The sequence below is a fragment of the Balaenoptera ricei genome, chromosome 4 (assembly GCF_028023285.1).
Source record: "Balaenoptera ricei isolate mBalRic1 chromosome 4, mBalRic1.hap2, whole genome shotgun sequence".
Lineage (NCBI taxonomy): Eukaryota > Metazoa > Chordata > Mammalia > Artiodactyla > Balaenopteridae > Balaenoptera > Balaenoptera ricei.
Window position 1 is genome coordinate 100,588,491 of NC_082642.1, and position 22,205 is coordinate 100,610,695.

The 22,205-nt window shown below is 38.2% G+C and overlaps 1 protein-coding gene across 22 annotated transcripts in view; it reads left to right on the plus strand.

The window, feature by feature from the left end:
- The window catches only part of ZBTB20 (zinc finger and BTB domain containing 20), a 784,241-nt gene that overhangs the window by 483,213 nt on the left and 278,823 nt on the right, over positions 1 to 22,205 (plus strand). The window contains exon 1 of one of the 22 annotated variants that reach the window (XM_059921090.1): positions 14,404 to 14,462. The exons of 17 other annotated variants lie outside the window; for them this stretch is intronic. The gene's annotated coding sequence lies outside the window, so the exon portion shown is untranslated. Of the gene's footprint in view, positions 1 to 14,403; positions 14,463 to 15,132; positions 15,215 to 17,634; positions 17,684 to 22,205 lie in introns of those variants that run through there. 4 more of the 22 variants (XM_059921095.1, XM_059921089.1, XM_059921087.1 and 1 more) reach the window with 4 other exon arrangements.

Consider the following 22,205-nt stretch of genomic DNA (forward strand, 5'->3'; position numbering starts at 1 on the left):
TCAGTTAAGTGTTGATCAGATTCTAGAATATAAAAGTAATTAACAGTAAGGTGTGTTTGAGGTTTACAGGTTCACAAGGCAGATTTGCATTTTAAAACAGGGGCTTGTTAAACACAAATGAACTTCTAATAGATGGAATGTGTGAGAGAGATTCTTCTCTCTAAGTGATGGGGAGATTTCCAGTGCTCTTTCTCAGCCCATGGGTACACAAGTACAGTCTTGTTGGCATTCCTCTCCCCTCTGCAGTCACTCCTCTTTTATCCTACCAGTAACCTTTGCAAATAGTACATATTTAAAACAGAGAATTATTAGAGAATTGCTTGATAGAATTTTGTGCAAACCTGAAGGTCTTGGGCCTCACATTAGGTACTAGAGCCCTAAATCTCACAGTAGTCAATGTAAACAGACAAAAATGCCACACATTAAAGGATTAACTCTCCATTTAGTATATTTACCTGTTTAATTATTTAAATGAAGGGCAATTTATAAGAACTTTCCTATAATTACTAAAAGAAAGAAATGTCTTTTTAAAAATTGGGGGAAAAGATCAGAGACCTTTTAAAAAATAAAATTATTTGATTACATTCATGTAGATGAAAAACTGAAAAACACTTTCCATGTAATTTTGATGTCAGACTAAGAGAATTAACTCTGAACACCTAGATTTTTTTCTGGGCCAAAGAATTTAGAATTTCAGAGAAGAAAGAGTAGAATCATCAATAAGAAGAAAGAGGAGTATGTCAGTAGGGATCCAGGAATCTCTTTTTAAAATGTGATGAGCAAAGAGAAAATTGTTCTGTTCCACAAACTAGCCCTTCTACTCCAGCTCCTCTTGCTCCCAAGTTTCCCTTTCCTTTTCCCTTTGAGGAAAGATTATCTATATCAGAAACTCATGAAACCACTAACAAAACCTTTGACCACAATTGTGTACTTGAAAATTCAGCCTTTCATTTTCAGGCCTCTGTGCACAGGGTCCATAGTCTTTCCCCCTTAGATCTTTGTGGGCCACCAATGTCCATGCACAGGTGTCACCCAGAAATGTGATGAAGCTGTAAAAGAAGGAGATTCTAGAGAAAGACCCCTGTTCCCATATGTGTGCTCAGTCTTAGCTACTGCAGTTTTTCTGCTGTCCATCCAAAAGCCGTCTTTATTATAAAAAACTAATAATAATAACTATTTTGAAATCATGTCAGTTTTTTACAGACTATATAGCTCTTTCACTTCTGGTTTTTAAAATGTCCTTAAAGGTAGTTTAGAAGGGGTTAATAATAATGATGTTCACAGAGATTATTTGAATTTGCCAACTGAGCAAACAGTTGAATTAGGATTCAGATCCAAGAGTTAAAGAATTTTACTTCATAAACTGTGTTTTTTCATTACAACAAAATTTAGGGGCAGATATACCTTCTTGTATGAAATAGGGCTAAAAAAACCCCAGTACTACCTAAGATTAGAAAACCTAAATAATTCATAGAAATATGATTTTCCGAAATTATTCTTATCTTAAAATAAACTTTTATATGGCAAGATCTCTCCAGTTGAAGCATTGGGATTAAAGTAATAAAGTTTTAGTTTATCTCTTTCTCTTTACAGAAGTTGACCAATAGTGACTATTTTAATTTGCCCTAAAGAGAATGATTATCACTGTAAATGGTGTTATAAATAACTTTTTTAAAGCTTGTATGTAGGGTAACCCCATAATTTATCATCCAAACTAGGGCAATTTTCAGAGTGAAAGTGACCACTATTAATAATTGTGCCTGAACAGCTGGAACTGAAACTATCCTGAGTAAATAGGGAAATATGACTATTCAACTTATAGGACATAATTCTGGGTTTAAGAGTGATGCATTTTGAATGAAAAAAGGCCAGCAGAATCAAAATTCCTATACCTGACCTGTAACTTGCCCCGATTCCCAATTCCCATGAAGTTGACTCTTAAACACTATAAGCACGATTGAATGCTTCAGTCTCATGCTCTGCCCAAGAGATGACAGTCTGGGGGCATCCATTTAAGACCAAGTCAGAAGGAAGAGTGTCACCTGCTGAGATTCAAATTCCACGTTTTTTTATACCACTTGGTCGTTGGGGGTTCCCATCTAAACTTTGACTATGTACAACCCAGAAACTCAAACAGACATGTTCTGTGCAGTATTCCCCAGTAAACCTTAGTCACTTTCATAGGGGTCTAACTGACAGTCATTAAACCAACATTTGAAATGTCACGAGGGAGAATCTGTCCAACAGTTAAATTATTTTTACAGCTGATCAAAATAATATTATGTAATATTATATTAGTAATTGATAAAAATAATTAAACTGCTAAAAGATAGATTTTTATACACCAAAACTAAATTTGATAATGTAGGACTGTATTTAACCTTAGAATATCCTCATGACAGGCACAAAAATAAATTTTGTTTTAAAAAAAAAGGTACTATTTATGAGAACGTATTGCTATGTACTATCCACGCAACATGCTGTCTTCCAATTTTGCCTATAAAGTGCTATATTGAACGGTGACCCTCTGAGAGTGGTACACTGAACACAGAATAACATAACCAGAAAAGGACAGCTCGAGAGAGAGTTTGCTGAATTATCTGGAAATTCTTCAAATGAGATTACTTTGGTCCACCTAGCTTAAGAAGTATTTTCCTAGTCTGTATAAAGTTCAAATTATTTGATTTAGTTCCTGGAAAAATGTCAGTTTTCTTGCAACTTAAACTTTTATTTGAGGTAGAAAGTTTCCCTTCTGGACAAGTTGCAGCCTGGAAGTGGTAAAATGTCTAGAGAGGGGAAACTAATGAAACTTTGTTGTGGAATAGTTCACAAAGGAATACAAGATGCATTACATAATGCAGCCCTGTGTTTGTGGAGCCTCTGACAGAATCCTGCAGTTTTAGCTCGAGCTGAAAGCTGCCACCAAAGTCCTCCCCAGATCCAGGCAGCTCTGAGTCTTTTTCCCCACCTCCTGCCATGATTACTCTGGCTTCTGATTAAATCATACTTTATATTTAAGGTCACTAACCTAAAACGACCCAAAGCTACTTATTTCTCTCTTCAACGGTTTCCCCATTATTTGTAATATTTGGAAGACTTGAAAATAGCTTCTGTCCTAACTTATGTAGCCTTTTCTCCAAAAGCAAATGCTATACTGTAATAGTTTCCTTACTCGTGGGTTCAAATGTCAGGTGAAAGGTTTTGGAAGCTAATTAGCGTGCTAAGGAGTGTGGAGCATTTGGGTGAGTCACAGCCGTGCTACCTGAGGGGTAGAGAAAATGTCTTGTCGCTAGTGATATTTAACGCGTGTTGTCTCCTCACTTAGTTTTAACAGAGCCAGAACTGCGTTGCATTGTTTTCTCTATGTTTAGTAGAAATCTTATTTATAATCATCTCTTCTTTAAAACATCCGTGCCTTTGGGGCTTAGTCTTATTTCTTACTTAAAGTATATTTCTACTAATTTTAGAAAATTTTACAAGTTTGTTTTTATTGTATTAATAACTGAACTAGGTTGTAACAAATTCTTGTCATAAAAATTCTTATTTTAGACTCAAAATTTTCTGTTTTGACCTGGTTTAATCCTCTTTTCTTAACAGAAATTTCCCCCTTGTTTTCAGAGTGAGCATTTCATTACATTTATTGAACGTCTAGTATATATAATCAAGATATGAAGCAAATGAATATTTATTAAATACCAAGAATGTGACCAGTGTCTACCATCTAGTTAGGAAGAACAGTTTGGATAACTCAACTTATGAAAATTATTTCTTGGTTAGAAATACGTTCAGTAGCAGAAATTCTGACTTGAGTGGCTTAAACAAATAGGGGTTTGTGCTTCTTACGTAACAAGTCCAGAGGTAGAGAGCTGCTGGTGTGTGATAAACTCAGGGTCAAAATCTCTGGGTTTATCTTTGCTTTTTTCTTCATGCTTGTTGCCATATGTTCACAAAATAGTTGCTGCAGCTGGAAGTATAATGTCCATATTCAAAGGAAGAAGAGGGAAGCAGGGGATCACTTTTTACCTCTATCAGAAAAGAAAAAGCTTTCTCAGAAACCAGCTTCTCAAGCAGATTGCCACATAGATCTTATTGACTAGGACTGGGTCCCAAGGCCACCCTTGGTTGCTAGGGAGGCAAAGAAATCAGGGAACAGATTTGTCATAATTGGCTTAGAAATATTATAACTCATCGTTCAGGACTAAGCACATTGCCACTCTGAACAAAATAGGAGTCTGTAGGTAGGCAGAAATGGGGGAATAGATATTGAGTAGGCAATAGTGTCTATTCCAGCTGTACTAGTCAAAAACAAAAAAAAAAAAGAAGAAGAAAGAAAATTAATGTGGACTACAAAAACTGGAAAATGATTTACGGCTGTGATAGAACATAAGCTGGACTACAAGATAACTAAAGGAATTAGACTGATAAAAGAATGACAATAGGACACTCCAGCTAAGGGAAGAACAAAAGCTTAAAGTCAGGAACATATATGCTATATATGGGAAGTAGACACTGCATTGTGAATTCCTCAATTCTTTGAAGGCAGGAAGTAAGGCTTATTCCTATTTATTTTGCTAGTGTCTCACACATAGTAGATGCTTATTGAATCATAGTAAATGAATGTATAATATTCCAACCCAGAAGTCCAGACATGATTTAATAAATCATGGAGATAATAGAATACAAAATTTAAAATTTAGGACTCACTTGGCAATACCAAGATAAAGGGAAACACTAATATAGTCTGGCTACACTCTAGAATACTTGTTGGCTAGTACTGGAACCTGGGATGCCTAAGCAAGGTGGAGCAAGAAATGGAGGCTGAAATATCAAGTTAATAATTTGAACTTGATCTGTGAAAACCTGATTATGTTTCTGGAGTAAAGTTTTGGTAATATACAAATGATAGTCTCCAACAGGCCCTCCAACTATTGGAAGCCTAGAGTCTGTTGCTGTCACTTGTCCCCCTTTTCTCCAAGTTTTGTTCTCTGTGACCTTCAGGGATTTCCACTGTGAAAGGAGCTTTGGGAAAATGAGAAGTAGTTCGCTGGAGATTCCTAGATTCCTACTCTACAGTAATTGACATTTTACTTTTATTCAGTTCCTGTTCTATGCCAGTCAGTCTGCTGCAGTTTTTAGGAGATCATTAAAATACCTGACTACAAATTGTTTACATTCTAATCAAGAATTTAAATATCATGATTGATTTAAGTAAAGAAAAAGAAATTTAATACTGTTCAAAAAAAAATCAAGTTGGTCAAAAGGATAGTTTGACTGGCTTTTATTGTCATGGTACTGATTTAACCAGACAACTCAGGCCAAGAGTCAAACAAACTTGGTTCTGCAAATACCACATGAGTAACTTCCACTGGAGGGAAATTATCTTTCTCATAGTCCTGCTCACTTTCTATTTAACAAAGGATAAAGTGTCTTGTCCTATTTTGTTTCCCGAACCCTGGAATTTAAATTTGGTTTACCATCTACAATATGGCTAAATAGTAAACTGAAATAATAAATGAAAGTAGTTTCATTTTTGAATTGCACCTCCATGAATCCCACATAATTTTAAGGATTTGCAATTCCTTTTTGTTTTCACAACCTTAACTTTACCTGAAAAGTATGCCAATGGAGTGGGGGATAGGCATGGTATTAAAATGTATAACCTTAGTAATGGCATTTCTAGCACACTTATGGTCTGTAGCCATTTCGTGAAGTTTACTTATTGCTTTAGGCTTCAGCCTCCTTGGTTAGATTAGAATACTTCAGATTATTTGAGCTGAAGAATACTTTTTATTTTGACAAAAGAACATTCATTTTGTTGTAATTGATTGAGTTATATATTTCCAGTGACAGATCTTTAACTCCTCCAAAGACCTGTAACGTTATTAATATTGCACTTGGATAAGTCACTTAATTTATCTGGGTATCAGTTTTCTCATCTGCAAAATGAGGTAACTGGACTCAGATGATCTCTAGCAACTTTCAACTCTGTAATTGTATGATCTCATTTTTCAGTACAATTCAACAAATATTAATGAAATACTTACATGATGCAAATCAATATGGTAGGACCTAGATGGATACAGAGATAAATAACGTGATTTTTTCATGCAAGGGGTTTACAACTGGATGCATTCAAGATTGAGACGTATATTTCCCAACACATCCTAGCTCCTCATGTTTGGGATGTCATTTATGAATGAGGGCATATGATTCATTCCCAAAGGGGAGGAAATTCATTCATTTGTTAGTTTTTCATATCTGGATTTGGAGAAACAACAAAAAAAAGGGGATCTGAACTATCATTTTAATAATATTGTGCAGTTGTATCCCACCTTCATTGCAGAGAATTTAGAGCATTCCAGACCATTATCTCATTCATCCCTAAAGAAGTCCAATGCAAGTAGAAAGGTGTAAATATAGTTATTCAAATTTTAGTGATTAGAAAACTGGACCCTAAATTTCCTGGAGTTATACAATGAGCAAGTGAGTGAGAACAGGTGAAATTCTAGGAACCCTCACTCCAGGACTGCATAGCCAGCTTCCCCTGTGAGTGACAGTTTCTTTTAGCAAATTCTGCAGAGCCTGATTGCTAAACTATCTTCCACACCTGATCCTTCCTTATTCTTTATCTGAAGAGCAGCCATTGATGATTTCAGATGTATCACCAGGAAAAAAAAAGGTTATAGTGGAAGAATGGAATGTGTACAGCAACAGATGTGACACGCAAGTTGTGATATAGTGATATAATGTTCCAGTCTTCAGTTTGCACTAAAATTAGAAGTGAAGAAAAGTTGGGGACTCCTTCGTCAATCTGATCCATAAACATTTGACTATAGGCCCAGCAGCCATAAAGAAACCTGGGCTTTTGCTAGGCGAGAATGTCATTCTGAACATGCCACCCTGGAAACTGCCTCAGTTCTTAGCATCACTAGAATTTTCCTAGCCTTCTTTTGAGGGGAGTTAGGAACATAATGAATTTACTTCTTTTTACAAATCCTGCAAGCAGCTCCTTGGAAACAGGTGATTAGGTTTCCTTCTTTACCTAAATCTTCCTAGGTAGTAAAAAAGTCATATCCGTGTTTCGTCTCATGGTTTCCTTAGTCAAAAATTTGCATCTGAGGCCTAGGAAAATGTTTGGTTTTCACGATTGAATGTTTAAACAGGTGCACACTGCACTGGTCTGGCTGAGGAAAGGTAGTCTCTTCCTTCTGGAAACCCTGACGTTAAGAGAAAGATTCTCATGCCAGCTTTCATGAATGCTTGTGAAGGAAAGTGCAGGTGATTCTGAAGTCTTATTACCTGGGTTACCAACCCACTTGCCTCCCTCCCATTCTGTGTTCTCATGAAGAAATTGATTTAATAGATTCAAAATATTAAATACATTCTGCATTAATATTATATGCCCTCTTTGAATCCAAGTGGCAATACAATAGAATTTCATTTTATAAATAACACCTTTCAAGCTAACACCACAGGGCATAGTACAAAAGAATCAAAATAGAACACAAATGCTGTAATCAAATGCAGACCCCAGGAAGGCTGATTAAAAAGGCATGTCGCTAGTAAGAGCAGCCGACAGGGTAAGTATAGTGGGTCAGAGCAGAAAAGCCAGCTGAACAGAAGGGCAAACTAAAATAAAATGGACTTGCCTGCCTGATTCACATGGACTTACGATTCGTCTTTGTCATCATCTACTTTTGGACTCAGGAATTGCAGGGGAGAGGTGTGCGTATGTGTTTGCCGGGGAGGTGGGGATCAAATGTACGCAGCAGGGTCATTAGGTTTATCCTCAGTCTTCACACACAACACAAACAAAAGAAAATCCTAAAGACAACCACCTGCAGCTGCCAGCGCTGCCTACAGTATGATCGTGAGACAGCCCAACAGGGCTTGTTTTGCTTGATAATAGCACTGGTTTTCAGAAAACACAACTGAAGGAAACAAGTAGATCCTTCCCATAATAGTGGGAACAGATAGTATTGCTATAGCCAGGCATCAGTAAAAACAGATGAATGGGTGAGATGAGTGCTTTGTGGCCTTAGTCTTGAGACAGTCTTCTCTCCACAGGACCCTCTTCTCACCCAGTTGCTTTCTGTGCTCTCAGCCTCTCACCACCACAACCCTTTCTAATGTCAAGTGTTTGTGTTTTTAAACCCTACCTCTAGTTATAGAATAAAAGGTTCTGTCCCCTTCTTAAGGAATTAGGTGAAAACAGTGGAGGTATTTGAGTATACCTCCCCATCTGTATGTAAAATTATTTCTGACAATGATCGCTGTATACCTTGAGGAATGTATTAAGCTGGTCATTTACTTATGCTTTTCTATTTAATATTGAAGGTAGAACAATATAGGACAAGAATCATAGGAAAAATTTCCTGCTAACTATGTGACATTTTTCTGAAAAATAGCAACTTATAGTTAACAGCCTCCCCAAAAATGAATCATGGAACAGCAAATATGGGTTCTAGAGTCAACAAAAAGAAAAGGAGAGAGAAAGGAAAAATAATAGTTGAGGTCATCTTTACCACTCTTGAAGCTGTGGGTTGTTTTCAGTGACTCTCCTGATTACCCACTTAGTTGAAATTCTGGACTGGGATCACTAATGTGTAAATTTAGGTCAATAGTTTAGTATTTCTTTACATTTTTTCCTAATCTGTTAATTATAAACAATGAAAACGTATGTGGGCAGCATTTGTGGAGGAAAGAAGGTCATTATACAGATACAAGTATTGCCACTTTTATTTAATAGAATATTATTTTCCTTAATTCTGACAATATTTATTTCATTATGCAGAGAGTCAGTATATTATTAAAGGTAAACAGCAGGCCTAGTAAGTAGTATAGTAAGTAAGAGAACACTGGATTGTAGTCTCCGAAGTGAGTTATTTCATAAAGTGTGTAAGCAAATAACTCTACCAGTTATCAATATACTGCCTCTCAGATCCAAATTTACCCTTCCTTGCCTGCTCTACAAAAATGTATCTGGGTCCTTTAAATATTTTTCCTTTCCTAACTGTGTGAGTGTGCTTTGTCAGTGAGGAATCAGACAGACATTATAGGAGAAAGAGGTTCTCCTCCCTAGCCCCCGTGTATTTTTTGGCAGGCTCCTGCCGTGCGCATGGTTCTCTAAGGCCTGGCTCCTGCGGCACATACAGCTGCCCCGGTGCCCAGCAGCTGAAGCACAGGTAGCTTCTCCCGTGCCCAGCAGCCAGCGGCTACGTGCAGCACCCAACACACGTGCATGCACACACGTGCACACATACACACATCGGGTGGTTTATGTAGTAGTGTGCCTCAAATGAGACAGCCTCCCTGTGAACAGCTTCCCTGGCACCCTAGAGTATAGATTTCCAGCAAGTTTTACTGACACAGCTCTCCAGCAACTTCTTTGCCATTCATTCATTCACTGGGTATGCCTTGTCCAACAAGGACTAGATCCCAGTCTAGAGGTGTAAGGGACTCTTCCTTGGGCACTCTCTATCAGCCCTAGAAGTTGTGATTGCTCCTTATTTTTGCTTATTCTTATATAATTTACAATTCTCTTCTTATTAGTTACTTCCTCATTCCTCCAATCCCCTGTTATAGTTAATAATTGTTTATATTAAATTTTTCCTTTTCAAATTGCTGTGTGATTTCTCTCTCCTGATGGACCCTGACTGATACATGACCAGAGAATATTGAAATAATGTGTTGTTTGGGAGTAGGGGGAAGTCAGTCATCTCTTTATGGAATGGTTTAGCATTAGTATGATGTGCCTTATCCAGGCCTGGCTATTAGATGAACAAAGAGTTTTGAGAATTTGATGCTAGATTGAAAAGTGACATAAGAATATGATGCTATATACTATTTTTAACTGTACGTATGGTTTTAAGGATCCAATTTTAAAATATTTTACTTGATTTCACTGAGAGTTTTTTTAAAATGTAAACTATAATAAGGCAAACAACAAAAGACTGGACTCAAAAATAATTTGTTAGCCTTGAAAAGATGTTGCAAAATAGTAACACTATAATGTGAATATGTAGATTATTAATGCTAGGGAAATAATGATACCCATCATTTTTTGAGAACTCATAGCAATAGAGGTAGATACCGTTATTATCCCTATTTACAAATAGAAAAATGTAAGTTCAGGAAGGTTAAAGAACTGGCCTAATGTGGTATGTGTAGTAACATTTCAGAGCCAGAATTTGAACTTAGATCTGCCTGTGAGCCCTGGCTCTAAACCATTGCTCTCTGCTTCCAGAACACTCGTACTGAAGTAAATAGCAAACTACCTGGGAGAACAAACACAGAACACTTGTTTGTGTTGTTTTCATCAAATATCCAGAAAAAGAAACTGTAATGTAACCCCAGAATGTTTAATTAAGCACACACCCTGAGATATTTCTGAGATAATCTACTACTCTTACCTAACAAGATATGGACAAACTGGGTGAACACTGGTGATCAAATCCCCAGAACCAAAGTGTTAACCGTGTATTAAAAACCCAGCAGCCTTTATTCAGAGCTGAATTGAAGGCAGATGAAATATTAACAGCAGTTCTAGCAGCACAAAATGAAATATGAGATCCTGTATCAGAAATTATTAGTAACCTGTTAAAAGAAATGCTGAAAAATGGCAGTTACCAAATTAAAACTGGGAAACAGAGCCCAAATGGGAAATTTTGAAAAGTTTGGAGGAAAATAAATGACAGATTGTCCTCTTGGCTCTTATTACTGTGCCATCCTAAATCCTACTTGGCAATACATGGTGGAGGTGAAATAAGAACTGCATCACTGCCAGTGCTGGTCCTCAAATTTATAGTCCTAAGTGTCTGCGAGGGTGTCTGGGATTGATTGGAAAAGTAGTTGGAATTTGGTAGCTTTATCTAAATTGAAGAGTCTGGAGACTCTTATTATGAAAGGCTTCCTCTCATTTGTGAATTGGCCCCTTTGCTCCACTTTTGGATGCCTGGCTTCCTCCATGCCGAGCTGCACTAAATGTTTCTACATGGGAAAGCTATTCTCCTTAAATGCTTTCAAATTTAAAGCATCTATCTGGATATGTTCATGTTTACGACTCAAAATATCTAGCATCAAAAAAAGAGAGAAAGGTTACAAATACCAAATACCGGCTAGTAAATGAAGGCGATATTTTTCCATCAGTAACTGAGAGCAGAGAAATGACTATAAGCAGAGTTGTTGAGCAGTTGGTGCCAGAGAGAAAAAGGAAATGAGCTATAGAACCATAGAATCTTAGTGTTGGCAGAGACTATGGAGTTCAGGCAGTCCAACCCTATCATTTTTCAATGAAGACACTGAGACATGGGGAGTTAAGGGACTTGACTTGCCCTAGACACATAGTTGTTTACTGACAGTCAGGCCAAAAACATTTCCCAACTCCCAGTCTGGAACTCTGTAGTTCAGCATGCTACTGCCATTCTCTACCGAAAATTAACACTAACCCAGCCTGGAACATAGAAGAATTCAGCATCTGTGGGGAGCAAGAAAAATGATGAATTCTGAGATGGAAGTCAGTCTGGGAAAAGGAGAGGGGAAATGGATGATTCTCCTTCATTGTGACTCTTTGGCCAACTTTCTGCAAGACATTTTATGTCAGTTTACTCCCCTGTGCCTTCCCACAATAATAAAATAATTTGGTTGTAATTCTCCAGGGTTTATATTTATGCATTCAAATTGGATTTGGTTAGAGAATTCTCCCATGTACAGGTTATCTTGATAGGTTTGTGGGTGGCATTGCTATTGATTCCTGTTATTTATGGGAGCCTGACTTTTTTCTCTAGCACTGAAATGTGCTCCAGAGTCCCTGTGGGGAGAATCTTCTCCAACGGACACCCTAACTAAGGATCAGTTGTAGGTTTAAGATACAGAAATTATCTTCTGTTAACCCTTGTATTCTATTAACCTCATGAAGAACTTGAGCCATATGTGGGCCTTATAATCAGATTCATGAGTTTGGTGAAATAATTTTCTTTATTTGGAAGCACAGGATAATTTGAAGTAAACCAGTAGCAAAGAAGATACGATAAAAATGTTTCAGTAGGATTCCCTGTGATATAGCAGTATAGGTCTTTTAGACCAATCGAATATTTTTCAGAATAGAGCAACCGGAAATGAGAGAATCAGACAGTATGATGAAAACTACAGATGGAATGCTTTGCATGAAAAGTGATTATATACAAGAGAGGGCTCAGGAGCAGGTAGGCGTGGAGTTGGAAAGGGGTGGGTAACTGAAATAAGAGAAGATAATGCTTGACCAGGTCTAGTAAAATATTCCCTGCCACAACTGCTGTTCCATGAAGAGACTGAGCCAAGAGGCCTGAAAAAACTAACCTTAAGTTCAGCGTTGCCATTATTGTGGGAGGCATCAGGGAGAGCACATCCGGATTTGTGTTTCACAGTAATCACTGCTGGGTGTCAGCATTCATCAGCCAGATGGTCAGACCCACAATTAATCAATTAGGCTGGGATGATCAACTGGACTAAGTTTTCCCTTTGGTAAAAAACCCTCATCATGCGGTCAAGGCCGATAGCACTTTTATCCTGTTGCTTTTGGAGAAGCTTCTAAAAATCCCTCTTTTCTTTTTTAGGTCTCTAGTTACTGAATGCTATTAAGCTCCAAGCTGCTTTGACAACATAGATACCCCAAATCAAGATTTTAACATAATAGACTTTTAACATCCTCTGTGTTCAAGCATAATGTTTAACGTCTCCAGATAGAAACAAGCTTTCTAAGGCAACATTCTCTGAGGAATGTTGCTCAACTGATTTTACTAGAGTCTTCGTATTGGTTCCACTCAATACAGTGCAACGACACTGGGAATGATTCTTTCACTGGCACTTATGAAGATGATATGATAATCAAATATAAACAATAACACTTTATTGAGTGTTCAACCTGTGATAGATACTACTGTGATAAGGACTGACAAACACTGATTCCGTCCTTATAATAATTCAATGTGATAATATTCCATTTCAAAGAAAAGAAAACTGAGGCTAGAAAGTTCATTTGCTCAAGGTTAAGCGTTTATCAAAGACATGTTGAGATGATTTAATGGTCTCTGGAATGAAAACTAAATAAAATTTACATTTTTTTACACATCTTACACATCTGTATGTCCTTAAGGGATAACAATTAGAAATATATGGTGGGTCCTTATTAGTCCTGTTCAAAGCACTGTAAAGAAATATTTCACTAGCATTTCCCAGCTCTGTTGATGGTATTCTCTTTTCCCTGCCATTCTTGCTGCATCCCATCTGACTTTTGAAGTTGCTTTCTTCCTTATTTGGGGGCCATCACCACTATTTGCTGATAATTCTGTCCCCACCTCAGTTTCCTTATCTAGAAATGGTTCCTCTAAGTTTGTTTCATACACTAAGTCTTTTCTTTATCCATTGGCTCATTCAGGTGATTTGCCTCCTCCAAAACAAAATGTTTATTACTGATTTATTTTTCAGGTTGAACCTGATTTTTTCCTCTGGCTGTTTTCTTTTCCCTCTCCTCTTGCTTATGACAGTACTACTGCACAGGAAGAGGTGTTTGAAAGTCCTGTTGACTAGAAGTGTCACTTGCTGTTGGAGGTCTATGCTGACCCCACTGGGTAGAAATATAGACACAATTTCATATTTCCCCTGTGTTCCATCATTGAACTTATGTCTTTCTTTTCTCTTAGTTCTTCTCTACTGCCATCCAAGCTTAATTTAAGGAGTGCTTCTCTTTAACCATTTTGTGACCAGATTTTACAGGCTATTCAAGGACACTATTGACCCAAATGCACATCTTTGAGATATTAGGCTTTTACTTATAATTACATTATTTTATGGAACATGAGGCTTCCTCTTGTTATTCTACTGCAGTGCTTTTCTTTTGTTTGTTTGTTTTGCTACTTACCAAACTGGGAAAGCAATACCTAAATACCAGGATAGTGTATAGGTAACCACTGTTTCTTAAATCAAGTTCAGGAGCACATGGAAAAAAAGGTATTCCAGAGATCTTAATGAGCATCTTTTCTCCTCCAGGGCTCTACCCGTGCCCTCTTTTTCTGTCTGTGGTACTCTAATTTGTTCTTGCTATGTTTGGTAGGCAGCTGTTCTAAGTTTTTCCCTTGCTGCTCCTTTTTTGTACACTCCTACAATCTTCACCCCAGAGCTGATGAGGCTCTTTCATTTTGACCTGCAGTATCTCCGTGAATTGCGGAGCTGAGCCCTGCCATCTAGACCGCCTTTCTGCTTCATTTTGCTTCTGACCTAAACCCCCCCTGCTATTCCAGGCCTGGCCTCTCATGACCAGAGACTGCTGACTCATCCTGGCCTGTGCCAAGCTGTGCAGTCGCTTAGCGATGTGGACAGGAGTCGAAGGACTAGAATGAGATCACTGAACTCATTTCACTTGTTGCTTACGGTACAGTCCAGCATGAGCTGGAAATGTAGGAACCTCAGCCTCCCGAGCAGAAAGAGTAAGTAGATTAAACACACTGCATCACCAAGTCCTCAACAAGCAGTAGTGGGGTGGCGGGTGGAGCTGGCCGTGTCTAGGGCATTCCGGTTCATCAGGAATGTTCCTTTGTCCTCTCCTTCCTCTCCTCCACAATCGCACCCTCCCCCCACCCCTTCCCTGAACTTCCCTTCTGAAAATGTCTGGATGGCACAGCAATGATCTGGGCAGAAATGAAATTTTGCTAATAAGCAGCCTCCACAAGAAATCCTAGAGCAGTGACACTGTTGGAACTGCTTAGTTTGTCTACTGGGAACTGACATGAACTTCCCAACAGAATTCAAGGAAATGAAAAAAAAATCTTTTTTTGTTCTCCTTTTCTTTCTGATTCTCTTTTTCTTTCTGTTTTGAGGGAGGTAGTTTCAGGAGACATGGCTGCATTCTGGTGTGGTGTAAAGTTTTCCGTCGGGAGACAATAATGAACATTCCTCTGGCAGGACGGGATGGGCTTTTTTTCCTTTTTTTTTTTTTTTGTTTCTCTTGCTGTTGTTTATTTATAAGACATTTCCTCTCAGTTAGTAGAAGTTAGATCGTAAGAGGCTCCAGTGATTTTCCTTCCACCTCCCCTCCCTAATTTCTGTGCTTCAGCACTCTGGAACACTGTGAACTTGACAAACTAATCAGAGCAGGGAGCTTAGCAGCCAGGCCTGGACACTCTCAAGAGGCTGTGCTGATTCTCAGTCGATACTCCTTGGATCAGGAACCATAGTCCTGGTGAGTGGTGAGGTTCCAGAATTTGATGTGTCAAGGATTCTATTCTTGGTGTCTCTGAGGCAGTCAGGAAATAACGAGTGTTTTTCAAAAGGAAAAAAAGAATGCAGTTTTTTTAAAAAGCTACCAAACAATCCAACGGCCTGATGAAGATTTTACTGTGCACAGCTGAGAGCACTCTATGGACAATGGCTGAGCCTTGAGTCTGTGCTCAGGAGGAGCCTGCAGGCTTAGGTTTCATGCTGCCACCGATGGATGTCAGCCTTGGCAGGCCTGGCAAACATGCTTGTGGGAGGAGGGAGATAGGTGAGTGAGTGCAGCTGGGAGGTAGTAGTCGGGGTGGTAGGAGGGGGAAGTGAAAGTGGGATTCATGGTTTGTTTGGAGTTTCTCTCTACCAACTTTTCATGCATCTCTCTTCTGCACATTTACATTATGCTCAGAATACATAACGTACCCAGCTAAGCAAGAAAGAGAAGTGGACGCATAGCAGAAGAATATTGTTAATACTGTTCTTCTAAAGATCACTTTGCTAAGAACTGGCTGTTTTTAAATGTTAGGGAAACTCCCTCCACCCGACCTTTGGAAAATATTATTTGTCATACCCTCTCCTTTATTCTTCTGCATTCATGATATCAAACAGAAGAATGCAAGGAGAATCCTTATTTGGTTCCAGGGAAATTTATCATTGTGACCGAGGAAAACTAGATGACTGTCCTCACAGTGTTAAACCCAAATATAGTATTGTCCTCAATATAAGAGATTCTGATTGAGTGTGCTCTGGGAAGTTGTCGAAGGAATGAAATGGGGGTGGTTGCATGCTGTCTGATATGAGACTAGCAGAGGAGTCAACAGACCAGCTTTTGGTGCCAATACATGCCTTCCGTGTCCTTGTTAATAATTCACACTCTTCCCTGGAAGTGGAGTTTCGGTTGGAATGTGTATTTGTCTTTTACCATCAGGTCCCTACTTCGTTGCTCTTTCAGAGGTATTTGATCTTACTGTGTTTTCTTGTCTTCCTTCCAATTTCAAGAATCCAGCATGTTCCAAAATATTAAGAGTGGAAAAAACAGAAAACAAAAAAACATGGTGGCCATAAAAGCATTTGACTGTGTGGCAGCATCTGAAGTGAATTGCTCTTTGGAGAGAGGGAGGAGTCTTTGAAGTCCCCAATATGGTTCTCATAGGCTAAAACTTCCAAGAACCACAACCCAGCCTAAGGGGCACTTACTCGATGTTCTTAAATATTTGGAAAGAGATGCTATTTTATTGTTTTAGTTTTCCTTGCTATTAACACATTGCCAGTAGATTCCTCCTAAAAGTTGAAAATGCTTTAGCAATAGTTGATTTTACATTTAACCAGATGTGTATTCTGTGTGCCTGTTGTGTGTACTCTTGTCCAAGCTGGTACAGTCATCCAGCATATTACAGTGATACTTGGCTTTGGAATTTTGTTTGCTACTCTGGGCGATTCAGATTCTTAACCATTGAACTCACGCATGCTCGTTTATCCCTGTGGTCCCTACAGAGACTGACCCCTGCTACAGCCTCATCAGGGTCTGTCAGTGACCTCTAGAACAAAGAGGCAGCTTCCTTTCACAATTCCTATAGTTTGTGAGGCACATCAAATTCCTGAGCTGTCAATGTGATAGGAAGCAGTCCCAGAGTTTTATTAGGACCAGTGTGCTGAAAGTTTAATGGTATATAATGGAAAACTTGCCTATTTCAGTTAGGCCATGTTAGTTATGACCATACTACTTGTATGTATAATGTTTCTTGGGGATTTTCCATTAATTCTTTTTTTCAAAAGAAAGAAGTTGAAAGGGAAAATAGTGTTAAAATTTTTTTAAAGTTTGATATAAAAAAATGTAACTAGTTTTACCCCGTTACCACCAAGACCTACGTTAGGTTGTGCCTTCCTCAGTTAACACTTAGGCTGCACAGACTGCTGGGAGAATTGTCTGTTCATCTCTGGTAGGGATGATGTCTATTAGGACTGCACTGAGGGCAAGCTGTATATCTAATACTTAGAAAATATTTTATTATTGGAATCCTGTAGCCTGTATATGAAATTTTATGAGCATCTTTAAGCAGAAAACAGGTAAACACAAATATCTAAGAGTACATCCCAAGAGATGACATTTTAAAAATATAACCTGACAGAGAAATTGTCCTCATTGTTGCCAAGATCTGGAGTTCCACATGGCTGTGGAAGAAAGAATTCTATGGCTAAGTTGGAGTATTTAAGTCAGAATTTGATCAGTACACCTTCGACAAAAAGGCCAGATAATGATGTGTTTCTTTCCATTTAAATGGTTGTAAATGGTTACCTGATCTTTTCAAAACCTATCTTATAAACCTTCATAGTGTACTATCAATAATTCAGTTTTCCAGTGCTGATCCCCCAAATTTTTATTTCATTTCAGAGGATGCACGTTATAAAATGTATATTATCTTGCATGTGCATTTTTGCTGTAAGTACTTCCTATGTTATATTTATTTAATTAGGCAGTCACAAAGAGACACAAATGACATTGCTAAATAACAGAATTATTATTGCCCCAGTAAGAAATTATTCTTTCTTATTTATATAGAAATGCTTTTTGAATTTATGCGATTCCTTTCAAAAGATACATATCTTTAAACGTTAGGACGAAGGCGTTGATTCATTATATCATGTGATTGTATATGTATGTTATCTTATGCATAATCACATACCTATATTCAACTATTAAAAATATAACCAAATCCTAGCTAGGCTTACTTGCCTTTGAATTCAATCAAACATTTTGCAAATCAACCGTAAGTGAAATGTAGTTGACATTTTATCACACTGACAACACAGAAATTTTACACAAATATTTATGAACAATATCTGCAAAAGATAAGATTTGGTTAGCTGATAAGATTGGTACTTATCCTTCATAGAACATACATGTTAGATTATGAGCCTAAATTCTATTTATGTACGACTTCAAAATATTAATTGCTATATGTATAAAGTAGTTTAAAATGAAGTAGAAAGAAATTAAATTGCTTTTAATTATCTGAAAATTGAGAATATATTTAATGATTCACTTTATTTTGTAAGAATGAATTTATATACAAATGACCCAGTTTATTCTAGTTTCTCGGCTACTTAGTTGTACATTAAATACTTTGATGCTGTATTTACATATCAGCATCAGCAACTATAATTTCCCAAATACCTTTTCAAGATAACCAGCCAAGACATATTCTTGTGAAGTCACACTTTTCTTTGAAGCTTTCCATAATAACCCAGATTAAAAGTGAACTTCCCCTTCTGACATTAATTGCATTTTAAAAATCGGTAGCTTTTGTTTGACACTTATCATGTACTGCTTTGAATTGAAGTTTTTTTATATGTATGAAACTACACGTGGTTAGAGGAAAGGTACTACATTTTATGTTTATTTATCTCCCTTCCAACCAATGTCAAATTACCTTAATCTGAATGGAGGATCAATGAATATGTGATGAATGAATGAATGGATGAATGGACGGATGATATCTATATGGCAGTGCATTGACATTGAGTACGTATTGCTTATCGTAAGGAAGAAATACATCCAGAAAACAAATCAACAGATTCTTCTATATCTGAATCCGTTAAACTCTCATATTAGATCTTCCAGCTAGCTGACAGCAACTCCAGTCGTTTGCCAAGGTAGCTTTTCTAATCTCCACAATGCCCAGGTGATTTCTGATGGGACATGGAGTCTTGAGCTTGCAGTGGTTCCATTCATTTTCCAGGACTCATGAGGGGGCCAAATACCCAGGTTGGTCTGCTCCTGCAGTCTGAAAGTACCAGACTGGCCTCTAATGTATCATATTGACCAAAGGCTCCTCCAGCTTGTCAGTACTTGCTTACAGTCAGTCAGTGGTTCTTCCTTTCCTCAAACTCAGCATCTAAGGAGCTCAGGCTGATGTCAGGTGTGGAAAGGCACGAAGACTAGCTATGAATGCCCATGAACTAGACAGGAGAGGGGTGGGGCAGACAGACAGCACAATAAAGAGAGGGGCAAGAGGACAGGCAGCCAAATCATTTCCACGATCTTAACAGGCACTAATTAAATGCCCTGTTTTAGGCAAATAATAGCTGAAAATAGCCAAGGGCAGTTGTTTCTCATGAATAAGTAAAGAAATTGGTGGGATGTCTTGGTGCTTCCTCAGTCAGTAAGCTGGAGCACACTAAGGCACATTTGGTGCTCTGGACACATCGGAGGAGAGGGGCCCATTCCAACACCCTAAATGGTACCCTGCTGACACGAATAACATCCGGAGACTAACTTCATATTACTACAAGCTGACCCTAATAAACAATAATTAAAAGAAGCCAAAATATTTCGTGAAATTTAATTATATCTGTTATCAACTGTCAATCAATGGTCAATCAACTTGGCAATCCCCAAACTACATCTAATTCTGTCTCCTACACTGAATTCTTTTCTAGAGCTTCTAATATATATAAATGATATGTACTAGTTTGATTTCCATCTCTTTTTATTTTTCCTATTTATCCTCCAGTAAACTGAATTCCTAGATGTAAGCAGCCAGAGGGAGAAAAAGGAGTGATTCACATAACGGATAATTAACCCTTGAACAATGGAAAGTTAACTCTCCATAGACATGCCAAAAACTGAAATGTTTTGTTGTTGAATGTGTTCTCCTTTGAGTGTTAACACGTAGAGGACATCTCCATTAGCGCAAACTTGGCACCAAACAACCTGTTCATTCTCAAGCTGCAAATGCCACACTCACCTTCCAGTTCATTCTGGCAGGATTTGTAGCATGATGTCCTCTTGGGCAGTCATGTTCAAACCACTCTGAGGGGCAAAATTGTATGAGTGCCTAATCCACTTTTGAAAATGAAAGAAAAGGATCTGTTTTTATGAAAAGCACCTAATAAGGAAAGACACAAATTGTAATAAAAAGTGTTAGCACCTTGCATCTCCTGTTAATTGCCTTCCTAGTCAAAAGGAACCAAAATAGTGTAATAAATGTTAGACGTGCATCATAAACAGAATGCAGAAAAATGTCTCTTCCTTTTAACAGTGAGTTAAAAGAGTAGCAAACCTTAAACTACCCATATTGCCTTAACTTAGGCTCCTATCCTTATTCATCTATTTCATTTGTCTAATGAGGATAATAGTACCCATTTGACTTATTTACCAGCATTGTTATGAGGATCAGATTACAAAGACTGTCTCTTCATTACATTCATTAAACATGGATTTAACATTCATTCATTCACTCATTTATTTATTAATGCAGGAAACATTTTTGAACCATATTCTGTGTCAGATATTATTCTAGAAGCTAAAGCTTGATTCATTTATTAACAAATATTTATTAAGGAGCACATACTATGCACCTAGCACTTTTCTAAGGGCTGAGGATACTACAGTAAACAAAACAAACAGGAGTCTCTATTCTCAAAATACTTACGTTTTAGGCAGGGGAGAAAGATGACAAACAGGTACATATGTAAAATATATAGTATGTTAGGTAGTGATAAGTGCTGTGGAGAAAAGTGAAATAAGAAAGAGAGACAGAGACAGAGAGAGAGTGTGTGTGTGTGTGTATATGTGCGTGTGTGTCAGGAGTAAGGTTGCAATTTCAAACTGGGTAGAAACGGAATGCCTCACTAAGGGGACAACATCTGAAAAAGATAAAGAAGCAAGTTTTGTGGATATCTAGGCAAAGGCATTTCTGGCCTGGAACTACCAAGTGCAAAGGCCCTGGACAGAAATGGAGTTGTATCAGGCAAGTCTGAGGGGTAACAAGGAAGTCTGTGTGCAGGATCAGAGTGGGCAAGCAGGGGGATGGTAGATGTGACAGGGAAGGCAGTGGGGGCCCGAGCACGTGGGCCTTTATATGCTGTTGTGAAGGTTTTGGCTTTGTCACTGACAATACAGAGATGAAAAGACGTGACCTCAAGTTGCTCGTTGGTAGACAGACAGATAGGGAAGCAAGCAGGGATAATGGCATATGCTAAGTATCGTAACTGGAGGATGCTCAAGGAACCTCGGAGGCACAAAACAGTGAATGTTTTACCCGAATGCACCTTGCGGCAGAGGGTCAGGGAGAGCTTCATAAAAGAGCTAATAAGTCCCTTCTGGGCCTTGAAGGATTTTCCCAGATGGTCAGAGGGAGGAAGAACATTCAGTAAGAGGACCAGAAGGGGCAAAGACACTTAAATAGGAAATAGCATAGCAGAGTTGGGGAACAAGGATCGCTAATGTTCAATAGAGGAGTGTGGAGAAATGATGCTATAGATGTAGGCAGGGAACAATCATGATGGGCCTTGACTGCCATGCAAAGATGTTTTAACTTCATCTCGGGGCATTTGGGGAGCCATTGAAAGGTTTTAAGTAGAGAAGGTTAATGATCAAATTGTGTTACAGAAGATCACTCTGGCAGCAGGGTGGAGGATAGATTGGAGGAATGGGAGAATAGAGACAGAAAAATGAGTTAGGAGGCAACTAAAATTGTTCAGACAGAACACAATGAAGCTCTGAACTAGGACAATAACTTTGGGAATAGGGCGGAAGAGACACGTTCGAGAGATAAGAGGCAGAATGGACACAACTTAATAACCTTTGGGCTGGGCATCAAGAGGGGGAGTTTTGGATTGCTCCCAGGTTTCTTCTGCCTTATACAACTAAGCAAGTAAAGCTATGAGGAGGAGGAATGGGTTTTGTAGGCTGGGGGAAGATGATAAATTTGCTTTTGAATGTGTTAATTTTGAGATGTTGGGGAATTATCCAGACTGATGCCTGGCAGGCTGTTGGATTTAGTTAGGAAAGCTGGAGATAGGTCAGCGATAGAGATGAGTTTGGCAATCATCTGAGTCGTCAGCTTCAGGATAATAGTTAAAATTACAGCGTGGACTTTTCTCAAGGAAAATTTATTGACAGAAAGCAAAAGGGAGCAGATCCTTGGAGTAAAGCACATTTATGGCACAGAGAGAGA